This window comes from Arachis ipaensis, chromosome B2 (assembly GCF_059453495.1).
Source record: "Arachis ipaensis isolate K30076 ecotype BB chromosome B2, ASM5945349v1, whole genome shotgun sequence".
Taxonomy (NCBI): Eukaryota; Viridiplantae; Streptophyta; class Magnoliopsida; order Fabales; family Fabaceae; genus Arachis; species Arachis ipaensis.
The window spans coordinates 74965182-74974447 of NC_142437.1; positions in this window are offsets into that span (position 1 = coordinate 74965182).

Sequence of the window (9266 nt, forward strand, 5' to 3'; positions counted from 1 at the left end):
CGTGCGCGTGGAGTGCGCGTACGCGTGGCCCTGTTTTCATCCCAAAGTTGATTTTTGAGTTTTAAAAGCCAAACTTCATACTTCTAAGCCTCCAATCTCACTACTTATGTCTTAAATCATTATGATATGCCTAGCATGAGGAAAAGGGCTAGTGAATGTGGTAACTTGCGAGTGAAGCAAGGGAAAAATGAATGATCCATGAGGATCAAAGATGATTATGTGAGATGTGGAGGATGGCGGTGGAAGTGCTTGTTATGCCATGGGCCGAATGGCCGTAATTGTTAATGAATTGGCTGGTTATGGATTTAACCGTGAGCCGGATGGCTGGATTATGCCGTGTGGCGGCGGAGCCATGTTTATGGCTAAGTATAAATGCATATATGCTGTTGAATGAATTGTGAATGTTGGCACTTCCACCATTGGAGATGAGGGTTTCCCTGGGTAGTAGCAATGGCTAGCCACCATGTGCTCCAGGTTGAGACTCGAAGCTCTGTTAACCCAATGTCGTAAGTGTGGCCGGGCACTGTGAAAGGCCCGGATGAGCTCGCCCCCGTAAATATTCACCAATGATGGTGATGGATAAATATTCACCAGTGAGGGTGATGGATATAGATCATGATTATGATCAAGTTTATGATGAGTATAACTCGAGTTGGGGATGCACGACAGAGGGACAGTCCAATGGATAGCTACCAGGACTTGTCGGGTTGGCTCTATAACCGACAGATGATATCATCAGCCACTAGGGACAGGCATGCATCATAAGCATACTACATGAATTGTTTGAGATTGCCTATTTGACTGCATATTACTTGCTAATTGCCTAAATGCCTTATCTGTTCCTATTTGTAAATCTCTTGTCTGATATAACTGTGTTTGCTATATTATACTCCTGCTGGTGGTTGGGAGGTCTGAAGGAATTGGAAAGGGAAGTATTAGTTAGACTGAAGAATCTTTAGTCAGTTGCCACTTACGGTTTAGCTTGTTTATAAGCTTTGATATTATCTGGAGGAAGTTCTAGGATTGCCTTCGGCTTTCCTCTATTATTATGTATTATATATGTGGAAGCTGTTACCGTGCTGGGGACCTCTGGTTCTCACCCATGCGGATTTTGTGGTTTTCAGATGCAGGACGCGAGGCTTCTCGTTGAGGCATGCTGGAGACTTCTGGATTAGCGAAGATCCTTTGTTCTCGGGACTCTGTTTTGGGTTATATATCTTGTTTAGATACTTTTATCTCCATTAAATAATACAAACTGTGACGACTCCTTCTAGAGGGGATTTTTGGAGAATAGGTTTTCTGTATTTGTGTCCCTTTGGGTTTCCTTTGGGGTTTTCTTATTTTATCATATGTATATATTGCTATGCTCGGACCGGTTATCTTCGCAACCGGGTTTTGAGTCTTGATATTCCCGTTTTTGACACTCTTTATATATATGATCTTGCGCTAGCTTATCCTTTGCTCGTTACGTTATCATTCGGAGTGTTGCGTTTTCGAGTTACGGTTTTTGTTTACCCCTTTTTCTTCAAAGGCTCCTAGTTATAATCAATCATTCATAATACTATACGTACTAAATTTTTGTTTTAGAGGTCGTAATACCTTGCCATCTCTGAATTATGACTTAAGCATAAGACTCTGTATGGTAGGGTTTTACATTATGGTATCAGAGCAATTCGTTCCTGTAGAGCCTGAGGAATGGACTGACTATGCTTCTGTGCATTCTCTGTATATGTGTTATGTGCTGTTAGTATATCTGCTTGATATAATTGGCATAAACGTTCATGAGCATGCATTTGGGACTTTGAAGCACTAGACTTCCGATATTGAGACTGATCAACTTAATATCGATTATTTGGTGTGTATAGGGACCAGATGGCGCCTCGTGTACGCGGTAGAGGTCGTGGGAGAGGTCGTACTAATGCTCGTGCGCCGGAGACTAACCCTAATGATCCGGTGAACTTTATGACTGCGTTGGAGAATATGGCTGCTGCTATGCAAGCCACTGCTGAGGCTCTTGGTCAACAGATGAACAACCATGGTAATGATGGAGGTGGAGTTCAGGGCCCGATGACACTGGCAAACTTTTTGAAGGTTAATCCACCGAAGTTCAAGGGAACCACTAGTCCGACTGAAGCCGATACATGGTTTCAAGCCATGGAACGAGCACTGCAAGCGAAGGTGGTACCTGAAGGGCAGCGTGTGGAGTTCGCTACCTATTTGCTCATTAGCGAAGCGTCGCATTGGTGGCAAGGAATCCGATGCCTCCTACAGCAGGGTGATGATTATATCACCTGGGACATCTTCCAAGAGGAATTCTATAAGAAGTACTTTCCGACTTCTGCTAGGACGGCCAAGGAGCTTGAATTGTTGAAGCTGAAGCAGGGTACTATGTCTGTATCTGAGTATACTGACAGGTTTGAGGAGCTGTTCAGATTCTCTCGTATGTGTCAAGGGACTCCGGTGGAATATGAGGAATGGAAGTGTGTTAAGTACGAAGGAGGACTCCGGAGTGATATTTTCAGTTCAGTGGGACCAATGGAGATTAGAACTTTCTCCGAGTTGGTGAACAAGTGTAGGGTTGCTGAAGAGTGTGTGAAGAGGGCAGCCGCTGAGAAAGGAAGTCACAAAAGATCATTTCCACAGAACCGAGGCAAGAGCTTTGCACCTAGAGGTCCGTCTTTCAAGAGGGGAGGTTCTTTTAGGAGGCCCAACAACAACTACTCCCAAGGGAAAAGGTTTGGGAAGCAGCCTCAGAATGATCAAGCTTGTACTAGGTGTGGGAGTCACCATCCGGGAGTACCATGCAAGGCCGGATGGGTTTTGTGCTACAATTGTGGAAAGGCGGGGCATAAAGCCGCAAGTTGTCCAGAGAAGCAAAAGCAAGGTGCTGGAAAAGCACAACAGACTGGTCGGGTGTTCACCACCTCAGCTGTGGGTGCAGAGGGATCCGAGACACTCATTCGAGGTAACTGTGAAATGGCTGGTCAAACTTTAAATGCTTTATTTGATTCGGGAGCATCGCATTCATTCATTGCATTTGAGAAAGCCCATGAGTTAGGATTGAAGATCGTAACCTTAGGTTATGACTTAAAAGTGTATAATGCTACCCATGAAGCCATGGTAACTAGGTTAGGATGCCCGAAAGTTTCGTTTAGGTTCAAGCAGTGTGATTTTGTCCATAATTTAATCTGCTTACCGATGATCGGTCTTGATCTTATCTTGGGATTGGACTGGTTATCTGAGAATCATGTCCTGCTTGATTGTTCTACAAAGTCGGTGTACTTTATGCCGGAAGATACAGAAGGACCGGTCGTGGTGAATAATTATTACTTGAATTCGATGATGGTGAACTGTTCTGGAATCGAATGTCAGGGTATCCTGTTGTTAACCGCTGGTGTTTCGGGTGATGATCAAAAGTTGGATCAGATTCCGGTAGTGTGTGATTTTCCGGAAGTGTTTCCCGATGATATTGAGGAATTTCCACCTAACCGAGAGGTCGAGTTTGCTATTGAATTGGTGCCTGGGGCGGGACCAATCTCAAGTGCTCCTTATAGAATGTCACCATTAGAGATGGCCGAGCTAAAGTCTCAGTTAGAGGAATTGTTGGGTAAGAACTTTATCCGACCAAGTGTTTCCCCGTGGGGTGCTCCAGTGTTACTGGTAAAGAAGAAAGATGGAAGGATGCGACTCTGTGTGGATTACAGGCAGCTGAACAAGGTCACCATAAAGAATAAATACCCATTGCCGAGAATTGATGATCTCATGGATCAGTTACAAGGAGCTGGGGTTTTCTCTAAGATCGATTTGCGATCCGGTTATCACCAGATAAGGGTGAGGGGTGAGGATATCCCTAAGACCGCTTTCAGGACTCGTTATGGTCATTACGAGTACACCGTAATGTCTTTTGGGTTGACGAACGCTCCTGCAGTATTCATGGATTACATGAATAGAGTATTCCGTCCGTTTCTGGATAAATTCGTTGTTGTCTTCATTGACGATATACTAATTTACTCCAAGACTGAGGAAGAGCATGTGGAACACTTGAGGACCGTGTTGCAGATTTTAAAGGAGAAGAAACTCTATGCAAAACTGTCTAAGTGTGAGTTCTGGAAGAGTGAGGTGAAGTTTTTGGGTCACGTGGTGAGTAAGAAGGGAATAGCCGTAGATCCAACTAAGGTAGAAGCTGTGATGGATTGGAGACAACCAACCACAGTAACCGAGATAAGGAGTTTTCTGGGTTTAGCTGGCTATTACCGAAGGTTCATCAAGGGCTTTTCGCAATTAGCCTTGCCGTTGACAAAGTTAACCCGCAAAGATACCCCGTTTGTTTGGACTTCTGAGTGCGAGGAGAGCTTTCAGACATTGAAAAAAAAAAGTTGACCACTGCACCTGTGTTAGTGTTACCTGAGCCGAACGAGCCTTTTGAGGTGTACTGTGATGCATCGTTAAAGGGCCTAGGGTGCGTGCTGATGCAGCATCATAATGTGGTGGCGTATGCCTCACGACAGTTGAGACCTCACGAAGTTAGTTATCCTACGCACGATTTGGAACTCGCTGCGGTTGTGTTTGCCTTGAAGGTGTGGAGGCATTATCTCTATGGGGTTAAGTTCCAAGTCTTCTCCGATCACAAGAGCTTGAAATACCTCTTTGATCAGAAAGAGCTTAATATGAGGCAAAGGAGGTGGATGGAATTGTTGAAAGACTATGACTTTGAGTTAAATTACCATCCTGGAAAGGCGAATACAGTGGCGGATGCGTTAAGTCGAAAGTCGTTATATGCGTCTTGGATGATGCTTCAAGAGGAGAAGTTGCTCAAGGGATTCGAGAGTCTAAAAATTGGTGCTCGAGAAGTATCTGGAACCTTGTGTTTGAGCCGATTAGAAATCTCGAGTGACTTTAAGTCCGAACTCCTAAAGGCTCATGAAAATGATGAAGCGTTATGGAAGGTGTTACCGGCTATCAAGCAAGGAAAACAGTGGAGAGTGTCGGAAGAAAAAGATGGGTTATGGAGATTCAAGGGTAGGATCATTGTGCCGGATGTTGGCACTTTGAGGCAAGATATCTTAAAGGAGGCACACAAAAGAGGATTCTCCATTCACCCGGGGAGTACTAAGATGTACCATGATTTAAAGGCGATGTTTTGGTGGCCGGGTATGAAGAATGATGTGGCGGAATATGTTTCAAAGTGCTTAACTTGTCAAAAGGTAAAGATTGAACATCAAAGACCTTCCGGGATGTTGCAACCCTTAGAGGTTCCGCAATGGAAGTGGGAAAGTATTGCAATGGACTTTGTGTCGGGATTGCCAAGGACTAGGACTGGTTTTGATGCTATCTGGGTGATCGTGGACCGACTGACGAAGTCAGCTCACTTTTTACCCGTTCGGATGACTTACACCCTTGAGGAGCTAGCTCGGTTATACATAAAGGAGATTGTGAGACTCCATGGTGTACCTGCTACTATAATCTCTGATAGAGATCCTCGTTTCACTTTGAGGTTCTGGGGTGCATTTCAGAAAGCTTTTGGAACTCGATTAAGCTTGAGTACAGCGTACCATCCTCAAACAGATGGTCAATCCGAGAGGACGATCCAAACACTAGAGGATATGTTGAGAGCTTGTGTTTTGGACCAACCGGCGAGTTGGGATCGGTATATGCCATTAGTAGAGTTTGCATACAATAATAGTTACCATGCGAGCATCGGAATGGCTCCGGATGAGGCTTTGTATGGGAGAAAATGTCAATCTCCACTATGTTGGTATGAAGCTGGAGAGAAAGGCTTGTTGGGGCCGGAAATGATAGCTGAGACCACTGAACAAGTCAAGAAAATCCGAGATAGGATGCTTACGGCACAGAGTCGTCAAAAGAGTTACGCCGATCAAAGGCGGAAGCCCTTAGAATTTGAGGCAGGAGATCATGTTTTCCTGAAAGTTACTCCGACCACAGGAGTAGGTAGAGCGATTAAAGCAAAGAAGTTGAATCCTCGATACATTGGTCCATTTCAGATCTTGGAGAGGATTGGGCCGGTGGCGTATCGGGTGGCTCTACCACCCCATCTTTCAAACCTGCACGACGTATTTCACGTGTCGCAGCTTCGAAAGTACACTCCTGATGCTAGCCATGTGTTAGAACCCGAATCGGTTCAGTTAAGAGAAGATTTGACGCTTCCAGTGGCTCCAGTCAGAATTGATGATACTAGTATCAAACGGTTGCGTGGAAAAGAGGTTTCATTAGTCAAAGTGGCTTGGAGTCGAGGCGGTGTTGAGGAACACACTTGGGAACTTGAGTCGGAGATGCGAACGGATTATCCGCACTTATTCTCAGGTAATTGAATTTGAATTTGAATTTTGTGGGCAAAATTCCCAATTAGGTGGGTAGAATGTAAGATCCGGTTAATTAACGGCTAATTAACCCATAAATGAGAATTTATTCTAGAAAGCCAAAAATGTTATTTTTATGGCTTAATATGATAGAGGAAATTGAGACGAGAATTTCGGTACCAATTTTATAGAAATCGGACCAAGATTGGACCAAACGGGCCAAACCGGGCCAACCGGACCCAAAGTGGGCCCTTGGCCCAACTAAACTAAACCAAAACCCTAGTTTTCAGCACTCTCTCTCCTCATTTGAGACACTAAACACGCTGAAATGGAGGCCATGGAGGGAAGAACACTCTCCCAAGTTCTATCTCTCACTTGATCTTCAAACCACCATAACTTTTGATCTAGAGCTCCGATTGCCGCTCCGTTTGCGGCCACGCGTTCACCGCGGAGAGCTCTACAAAACCCATACAATTAATCTTGAGGTAAGCCACGTTTTACTGTTCGAAATTCCAGCCCTTGATTTCGAGTTTCATGAGTAAAAATGTTGAGATTTTGGGTTCTTTGATGTTATAGGACCCAACTCTCTTGAAGGAGAAGGTTAATCTTGTCTCTTTGGACCTTGGGTGTAGTAAGATTCTTAACCCTAGTGTAATTTGTTGTTCTATGAGGTTTGGGCATTGAGATGTTGTGTATGGGTATCATGATTGTGGCTTAGGTTGTGTATATGTGAATATTGGAGCTTGATTGGTGATTTTGGAAAGCTTGGAAGAGGGTTTTGTGTGATAAAATCTGTTCTTGGAGGTGTTGAGACCTTGAGAGCTTGAGGAAAAGTGGTTTGGAAGTGCTCCGGTTGAGCTTGGGAAATCGGCTAAGGTATGGTTTCGGTTTCCCGTATCTAATATGTAATGTGGTAGGAAATACTTAGGCTAGAGGCCCTAAGATAGGCATTGAATTGATGATGTTGTGGAATGGTTGAGATATATGATGTGATCATATGTGTGATTATGAATATTGATGCCTTGATTGTGTGATATGTGAGAAAATGCATGTTGTGATATATGCTTGATGAATGATTGAGGTTGAATTGATGGGTGGTGCCATATTGTTGGTGAGTATGATGATTATGTATAATGATGGTTGATTGAAAATTGATATTGTTAGAAATTGGGATGAGAAGGATGTATGACATAATATTGTGTTTATCCTTTGGCCTTTTGATTGAGAAGTGTTAAAATGGTTGGAGGTAGTTTTGAGAATTTTGGTAAAATGTCAATGCGTGAGTTGAGGATGGCTTGTTGTTGAATTTGGTACACTTTGATTGATTTCAAAGAAAAGGGATGAAATTGGCATGTTTTAATTGATTTTGAAAAGAGTTGAAAGTGGCTTGTTTTGAAAATGGCACTTTGTGGTTTTGAATGAAAATATGGTTTTTGGGCATACTTTGACGGGACATAACTTGGACTACGGATCTTTGATTTGTGCCAATTCTGTTTAGAAATGAAATTGGATCCGGGATGTCCATGCCGTTCGAAGAACGGGTGAAAAATGATTTAAAATGAGAGAGTTATGACCGTCGGAAGATTGGGGGTTGAATCTGTGAATTCTGTAGCTTTTAACTTAGAAAATTTTTAGCAGAATGACCCCTCGCGCGTAGGCGCACTTGGCGCGTATGCGCCGTTCTTCGAGAAAGCATCATCCACGCGTGCGCGTGGAGTGCGCGTACGCGTGGCCCTGTTTTCATCCCAAAGTTGATTTTTGAGTTTTAAAAGCCAAACTTCATACTTCTAAGCCTCCAATCTCACCACTTATGTCTTAAATCATTATGATATGCCTAGCATGAGGAAAAGGGCTAGTGAATGTGGTAACTTGCGAGTGAAGCAAGGGAAAAATGAATGATCCATGAGGATCAAAGATGATTATGTGAGATGTGGAGGATGGCGGTGGAAGTGCTTGTTATGCCATGGGCCGAATGGCCGTAATTGTTAATGAATTGGCTGGTTATGGATTTAACCGTGAGCCGGATGGCTGGATTATGCCGTGTGGCGGCGGAGCCATGTTTATGGCTAAGTATAAATGCATATATGCTGTTGAATGAATTGTGAATGTTGGCACTTCCACCATTGGAGATGAGGGTTTCCCTGGGTAGTAGCAATGGCTAGCCACCATGTGCTCCAGGTTGAGACTCGAAGCTCTGTTAACCCAATGTCGTAAGTGTGGCCGGGCACTGTGAAAGGCCCGGATGAGCTCGCCCCCGTAAATATTCACCAATGATGGTGATGGATAAATATTCACCAGTGAGGGTGATGGATATAGATCATGATTATGATCAAGTTTATGATGAGTATAACTCGAGTTGGGGATGCACGACAGAGGGACAGTCCAATGGATAGCTACCAGGACTTGTCGGGTTGGCTCTATAACCGACAGATGATATCATCAGCCACTAGGGACAGGCATGCATCATAAGCATACTACATGAATTGTTTGAGATTGCCTATTTGACTGCATATTACTTGCTAATTGCCTAAATGCCTTATCTGTTCCTATTTGTAAATCTCTTGTCTGATATAACTGTGTTTGCTATATTATACTCCTGCTGGTGGTTGGGAGGTCTGAAGGAATTGGAAAGGGAAGTATTAGTTAGACTGAAGAATCTTTAGTCAGTTGCCACTTACGGTTTAGCTTGTTTATAAGCTTTGATATTATCTGGAGGAAGTTCTAGGATTGCCTTCGGCTTTCCTCTATTATTATGTATTATATATGTGGAAGCTGTTACCGTGCTGGGGACCTCTGGTTCTCACCCATGCGGATTTTGTGGTTTTCAGATGCAGGACGCGAGGCTTCTCGTTGAGGCATGCTGGAGACTTCTGGATTAGCGAAGATCCTTTGTTCTCGGGACTCTGTTTTGGGTTATATATCTTGTTTAGATACTTTTATCTCCATTAA